The sequence below is a fragment of the Nelumbo nucifera genome, chromosome 1 (assembly GCF_055504915.1).
Source record: "Nelumbo nucifera cultivar China Antique chromosome 1, China Antique-T2T, whole genome shotgun sequence".
NCBI lineage: Eukaryota > Viridiplantae > Streptophyta > Magnoliopsida > Proteales > Nelumbonaceae > Nelumbo > Nelumbo nucifera.
This window is the reverse complement of record NC_142649.1, coordinates 48,683,600-48,691,606: the sequence shown is the minus strand read 5'-3', so window position 1 is coordinate 48,691,606 and position 8,007 is coordinate 48,683,600. Positions and strand designations below refer to the sequence as shown.

The window sequence follows — 8,007 nt, the reverse complement described above, 5'->3', positions numbered from 1 at the left end:
AGTACATAACCTTAAATGGGCCATTAGCCCATTTCGAACTGGGCTATTTATTTAATTAATAATGGGGCAAATTCTGAGATGGATTAGCAGATAGGATAGGGTCTTGACCCTATCCACTCAGAGAGTCCAGATCTGAAAAGGGATGCATACGGAACCCGTAGCCGATTATGGCCATTGTATGGCGTGGGACCCAAGCATTGATCTACACACCAGCCACATGGGTTCGGCCCAGCCTTTAATACAAGAACCAACCGAATTCACTGAAAAACTCAATGAACCCCTTGAGTCCATCACATGGACCCTATGGGCCCAACACTTACATTAAGTGGTCCCTGGGCCAAGCCATCTTATAAAAACCCTAGGACTGTGGGCAGGTGCAAGATTAGCCCATCAGGTATTATCCTAAATGGTCTTACACTTAACCTCTCTGCCCTTAATGATCAAGCACTGCCCGACAAGAGAGGGCCTCTCCCTCGGCTGCATGGAACAGTGCTGCACTCTTCTCTCACATGGATCCCGGGAATTAAGACCATTTGCAAACAATTTGAAAACGTACATATAAATATAAATATATTAATTTTGCAAAACAAAATTCCAACGATTGAAATCTACTGCCGGCAGCTTGGTTTCCATAAGAGAGAGTGCATTCCCAATCATTACCCTTTGTCCGACAAAGTGGCTGATCCTGTCACTATGATCACCCACTCAGATGAATTCTCAAACTGTCCCAACATACCCAGGTTTTGATCCCCGCTAACGATCTCACTGATTGGTATATCAAAGACAGCCTGATCCGACACCTAGTGAAGTGTCATAATCGAGTCTAGGGGTCAGGTGTAACTTTCCAGTTTTGCCCATCTATCTCCAAGGTCCCGGGCAAGACTGGAAATCTGGTCCGGTTTAAGGATTCAAGTAATCCCATACTGCATGTGCCTCGGGTCTTACCCTGATGGCTGAGACAGGCCATCCCAACACTTGGTGGCACACCAGCATCAGCCTTGGTAGGATAAATCTCCCCAGACTTATCCAACGGCTGTGAACATTTAAAACTAACGCGAATCTCTTTAAATATCCAGTTTTAGGGTTTTACACAGAATTAAACCAAAAACATGAATCCAACATGTACTTTCTTTATTTCCACTAAATAACAAAAGTACATCAAATCGGATTGAAGCTAAGGGCAAACATAAACTGTCTAACAAAAACAGCCATATACAGAACAATTGCGACTGTTACTGAGATCAGATCTGAATTCAGTAGCCACTGAGAGTAGTGCAGCTGTGTTCAGGTCTGATGTCCATATTGAAAGGCTACTAAATATCAGATCAGACCCCACTGTTTTTATGAGTTATGCATCACCAAACACCAGCTAAAGTGGCCATACTAAAACTGAGCAATTTAGCAAGATAACCCACTGATATCAGCAGTGAAGCATGTTGTATACAGACCTGTACAAAACCGAAATCAATCAGCAGTAAAAAGATCTGAAATCAGACCTGTATTCACCATGGTGTGGCTGCTGGGATCTGATTTTTTTTTCTTTTCTTTTGAGATGAAATAGAACACAAAGCAGTAATGCAATTATACTACTGAACAAAATCTCTTTTTTTTTTTTTCGGTGTGCTCAGATCTGATTTTTGATTTCAGTACTGAAATCTACTGTGTACAGATCTGAACTCCCCTATTTTTATGAGCTATAAAGACCCAAAAACCAGCTAAACTAGCAGCACTAAAATAGTAATCAAAACCAAACAATTCAGCAATAGAAAAAAAATAGAGTAGTAATATCAGTAATGAAGAATACTATATGCAGATTTGTACAGAACTGAAATCAGCTAACAGTTAAAGAAATCAGCAATGAAATTTTTTGTTTTTTTTTTTTTGATAAACAAAACCAGCAATCAACTAAACTACCTAAACTAAAACAGGAACCAAAGATGAAGCAATTCAGCATTAGGAAAGAAGACCAGCTTCATCAGTAATGAAAGCTACTGAATCCTAAGATGTAGATTTAAAAATCAGCAATGTATGCAGAGCTAAAAATTTGATGTGTGTGTAAAGATCTGAAGAACTACATCTACCAGCTACACTAAATCAGCAATCAAATATGAAGTAGATCATCAATGGGAAAGAGAGCTAACTAGATCAGCAATGGAGTTTCATGCTAATTGCTGTACTGTAGCAGCCCTGCTACAGATCTGAATGCTAGTGGAATGCACTGCTGCTTTTTATTGAATATTTGAGGCATCACAATTATTCAATCCAAACACACATCCTCAACAAATTTAGATTGGGTACAAGTGGGTAAAACCAAGAATTCGGTCCACCCAGAATTCATAGTATGCTCTGTATCAGTTCAGTCCTCACATCATATCAACTGCATTTCAGATTTGAATTTCTCTCATTCTTTGCTACCCATTCACCCTTGAGGCAGGTTGAATGAGGTGAATTGGGGTAGTGATGGCACCCAATTCACCTCAAACTTGCATTGGTTCAGGTCTGAGTTAAGAGGAATTCAGATCTGAACTTAGCAGATCTGTAACAACAGAATTCAGTGTTAGACAGTTTTGTATGCCCTTAGCTTCAATCAGAATGATGTACTTTATGAGTTTATTGTAAATGAATAAAGATACATATTTGATTCATGTTCCCTTGGTATGTTTCTGTGTAATACCCTTAAACTGGACACTTAATGAGACTCGTGTTAGTTTAGAATGTTCACAGCCAGTGGGTCGGTCTGGGGAGACCTATCCTGACAAGACTGACACTGTGGTGCCACCAAGTCGGTTGGGGTGGCCTGTCTCAGCTGCCAGGGTGAGACCCTAGGCACATACAGTGTAGGATTAATTGAATCTTTGAACTGGACCAGATTTCCAGTATTGCCCTGGACCTTGGAGATTGATGGGCAAAACTGGAAAGTTACACCCGACCCCTAGACTCGATTATGATACTGCACTAGGTGTCGGATTGGGCTATCTTTGATGTACCAATCAGTGAGATCCTTAGCGGGGGTCAAAACCTGGGTATGTTGGGACAGTCCGAGAATTCATCTGAGTGGGTGATCATAGTGACAGGATCAGCCCCTTTGTTGGACAAAGGTAATGATCGGGAATGCACTCTCACTGATGGAAATCAAGACTGCCGGCAGCCGATTTCAACCGTTGAGATTTGTTTTGCAAAATATATTTTATATAAGACATAAAAGTATATATATGGTTTCCAAAATGTTTGCAAGAAGGTTTTAATTCCCGGGATCCATATAAGTGGAGAGTGCAACACTGTTCCTTGCAGCCGAGGGAGAGGTCCTCTCTTGTCGGGCAGTGTATGATCATTATGGGCTGAGAGGTTATGTGTAAGACCATTGAGGATAACACCTGATGGGCTAATCTTGCATCTGCCCACAGTCCCTGGGTGTTACAAGGTGGCTTGGCCCAGGGGCCACTTAGTATAAGTGTTGGGCCCATAGAGCTCATTTGATGGGTTTCAGGGGGTACACTATCTTCAGCAGTGCATTCGGCCAGGCCTTGTAACAAAGGCTGGGCTGAACCCATGTGGCTGATGTGTAGATCAATGCTTGGGTCCCACGCCATACAAGGAAGCCCAACTGGGCAGCAATTTGGAAGGTTTTTTGAGTACATAACCTTAATGGGCCTTCAGCCCATTTTGAACTGGGCTGATTTGATCAGTCATTTAAAGGGGGCGAATTCTGAAGTGGGTCAGCTAAAAGGATTGGGCTTAGACCCTATCCACTCAGAGAGTCCAAGATCTAAATAAGATTTAGATATGGAAACCTCCTAATTAGATTAGGAGACAGCTGATCTGATCTGCAGATAAGATAAGGATTATTCCTTATCACTAAGGGACTTCTAACCCAAATATGATTTGGATTAGTAACTCCTAATCTGATTAGGAGCTGATCCCTTTAAGATTATAAAAGGGGAAGGGGGCGGCAGCCTTGAAACACACAAAACATCAATAGCATTCTTCTCTTTAAGAAAGAGAGATTAAGAGATTTCCTTCATACTGCGAATTCTCTTCTGCCGCCACCTTCCTGCCATTGCCATTCCTTCAGTTCGATCTCCAGTTCTTGGGAGCAATCAAGATTGGATCTTGATTTCAATCTTTTGGTAAAAGATTGATTGGAGCTGTACTCACAAGCCGTCCAGTTGATTCTTGCGAAGGGTCAAGTTCTTTTGAAGAACATTGCTGATTCTGCTCCATCCTTCACTGCACCATCTTCAGTGGGAGCAGATTTTGGATCCTTCCTTGGGCGTGAACACCTCCATTGGGAGATAGTATTTCTCCGTATCAGGTATAATGCTCTCCCACTCCTTTTGGTTCAGATCTGGTTCAGTTTATGGTTCAAGATTGATCCTTAAAAATATGATTTTCTAAATAGGGAATACGATTCCCAGTTGAAGGAAGAGAAAAATTTTTGAAATTCGCCCCTTATTCCACATTCTTTGGGCGTCCATAGGATGGATCTCTCATCCCCTTCATTCAGATCTGAACTCAAGTCTGAATTTGGATCTGAATTCTCAATTGCCTTACCTTCAGTCATATGATCTCTGTTTTTTTCTCCTTTTCACTATATATATTTTTTTTCTTTTTGTAATGAAAAAAATAAAAGGCTGAAACACAAACTAACTAAGTCTTTTTGGCAAAGTGCTGCAGGTCTGAGTTCTGCTGATCTGAGTGCCGAATGCAACTCAGATCTGCAACACTTATGTTGTTATGAATTTTTCTTTTTTTTTTTTTTTTCTTTTTGAAGGTAACAACACCAAGATTGAAAGAAAATAAAATCTACCTTTATTAAAATGAAACTGAAACAAGGAAAGGAAGTAATCTACTGAAGAAAGAAGAAACATAATTAAATCAATACAACTATTGCATTCAAAGCTAAAATATAAAATGAAGCAATTAAAACCATCTATGAATGCAATGATGACTGAGACCAGATTAAGAATGCCTAATGTTTCCTAATATTGCTTCCCTAAGTCCCCGGCAACGGCGCCAAAAACTTGGTGTGTAGCTCATTGTGACACTAGCAAGTGCACTAGCCGCTCAAGTAATAAAGTTGTGAGTGAAGTATCGTTCCCATGAGGATTTAGGAAACAAGTATCAATACTAAATTCAGTACTTCTTATCTGATTAACAAATAAATCAAAACTTTAATGAAAGCTAAAAATCCTAAATTAAAATCTATCTAAATCATAGGTCCAATTGCCTTCAAATCAGGTTAGAAGAGTAAGTAGTAAATGTCAATCTCAGAATTCAGCAATCTATCAATTTGGATCATTCGAATAAATCATGATTGAGCCTTGGTTTGGTCAAACCCCAAGCTCATGAACAGCCTCTTTCGAGTGCATGTTCAATCTATGCATGAGTGATGATCCCCATATCTCTATCAAGGATCTAATCCTCATGCATGCATTTCTACAAACACATACAAGGTATCAATTCAAAACTGAATTGATCACCAACTGAATTGTGCAAGTTATCTCTAATCTTGCATCCAATTCAGTTCTTAAATAGTAGATCTGAATTCCTAGAGTCTCTCTCAAGCACTCTAGGAATTCCAAGCTTTAGATCCATTCAACCAATCTGAAAATTGTAGATCTGAAATCTCTTTCAAGCAATTCAGATCTTGCAATCTCAGATCTGAGTTTTGAAGGTTAGTTGGCCGAATTAATCTACAATAACACCCTTATTCAAGAAACTTCAAGTACAATTCATGACCATTCGAATGAATCAAAAAGAATTAGATTGCTGAACTGAAATTTTACAAGCTGAAATACATCAAGGAAGAATGGAAGAAGGAGAAAGAATAAAGAAAATATAACAAAGAAACATAATTCAAATTAAAGGAGAATGAAACTACAATTGAGTTATTAGAAAGGATCTTTGAATCACAAACCCCCAATTTCGAACTCACCTTCTCTTCTAGCTTGCTTGTCTTGAACTTCCTTCAGCCCTTCTTCTTCTTCTTCCTTGCGCCTAGCCTTCTTCTCTTCTCTTCTCTCAAGGTGGCCGAACCTCTAAGAGTGGGAGAGCCTTCCTCTACAGCAATTGAACACCTCTCCCCCCTCCTAGAAGCCTCCTTATATAGTTTTTCAAGGGGGCTCTTGCCCCTTCTTGAAGCCTCTAGAATGGGGTGTATTACACCCCTTTCTTGAATTTTCTAGAGCTCTCTTGAAAGACTCCTAAGGGCTGCTATTTGGGCTGCACTTAGGCTCTCTCTTAGCACATGATAGTTATACATTAAGCTGGTCTTTTGGGCTAAGAATGGGCCTTCCTTGCTGGGCCGAATTCTACTCTTAGCTAGGCTTTCTTTTCTTGGGTTTTCTCAAGGAATCCACTTGCTCTTCTTGGGCCGAAGTGCTCTTTCTTGCTTCCACAACCGGGCTGGGCTGAATTTGGTCGTTTTGAACCTTCTTTTCTTGCCTTTTTCCTTCATTTTCTTGGATTAATTACCCCTGAAACTTATTCTTAGCATTAAGCTAAATTAAGGCAAAAATTAATAAAAACCGGCATAAAAATCCATGCTAAAGTCCTAAAAAATTATAGATAAATTTTAGGTTCATCACCCACGCCATACAAGGAAGCCCAACTGGGCAGCAGTTTGGAAGGCTAAGTGAGTACATAACCTTAAATGGGCCTTAAGCCCATTTCGAACTGGGCTGATTTGATCAGTCAATTAAATGGGGCAAATTCTGAGATGCATCAGCTGATAGGATTGAGCCTAGACCCTATCCGCTTAGAGAGTCCAAGATCTAAATGAGATTTAGATCTGGAAGCCTCCTAATTAGATTAGGAGATGGCTGATCTGATTTGCAGATAAGATAAGGGTTATCTCTTATCACTTAAAGGGACTTCTAATCCAAATATGATTTGGATTAGCAAATCCTAATGGGATTAGGAGCTGATCCCTTTAAGATTATGAAAGGAAAAAGGGGCGGAAACAGTTAGTGATTGACGTTCAATTTTCTTCAGAGCTGAAAATCACAAGAAGAGAGATTTCTGCACCCTACGAATTCTCTCTTGCCGCCTCCTTCCTGCCGCCGCCATCACCTTCAGTTCGATCTCCAGTTCTTGGGAGAAATCAAGATCTGATCTTGATTCCAATTTTTTTTGGGAAAAGATTGGTTGGAGCTGTACTCACAAGCCGTCCAATTGATTCTTGCGAAGGGTCAAGTTCTTTTGGAAGAACATTGTTGATTCTGCTCCATCCTGCACTGCGTCATCTTCAGAGGGAGCAGATTTTGGATCCTTCCTTGGGCGTGAACACCTCCATTGGTAGATATTGCTTCTCTATATCAGGTACATCCTCCCTCCTACTCCTTTTGGTTCAGATCTGGTTTGGTTCTTGATTCAATATTGATCCTTGAAAAACATGTTTTTCAATTATAGGAAATTCGATTCCCTGCAAAGATGGGAGAAATTTTTGAAATTCGCCCTTTCTATTCCGCAAGACTTGGGCGTACATGTGATGGATATCCCATCCCTTCAGTGGTATCAGAGCCAGGTTCAAATCTTGAATCAATTTAATTCAGATCTGAACCTGCGCAAATGGGCAGAAGGTGTTCTACCCGATTTGCGCAGATATGGGTTTTGGGAAATTTGTTCCCAAAATTAATGGGCGAATAATCTGAAATTAATTTTATATAAATCTGATTATTGTTTATAATACTTCTTTATGATTTTTTTGATTTATGGGCTGTTCGTACAAGAGGAGATCGAATTCTTGGTTTGCGCAGGGAACCTGCAAGATTTGCAGTTTCTTGATTTATCCATTACATTTGGTTTGTAAATAATTTTTTTTTATTTTTAGACTCAATGTATTAGGTATTCGATCTGAGGTAAATATAATAGAAATTAGGTTTTTCATTTTATTTTGGATCGAAGATGGCAGCGCAAGGAAGGAGATTTCGCAGATGGGACATTCTCTACCTGCGATATGCAGTTTATGAAACTGCATTCTGTGATCTAACCTCTGTTTTGCATGAT

The 8,007-nt window shown here is 39.9% G+C and overlaps 1 long non-coding RNA gene across 1 annotated transcript; it reads right to left on the bottom strand.

Annotated features, from left to right (window-relative positions):
* Positions 1-1,110: 1,110 nt before the first annotated feature.
* Positions 1,111-6,095, bottom strand: LOC148803228 (uncharacterized). The gene is made up of 2 exons (XR_016071911.1): positions 5,936-6,095; positions 1,111-1,448 (listed from the first exon to the last, which is right to left on the bottom strand). It is a non-coding gene; the product is annotated as an uncharacterized LOC148803228 (long non-coding RNA).
* Between the last annotated feature and the right edge of the window lie 1,912 nt (positions 6,096-8,007).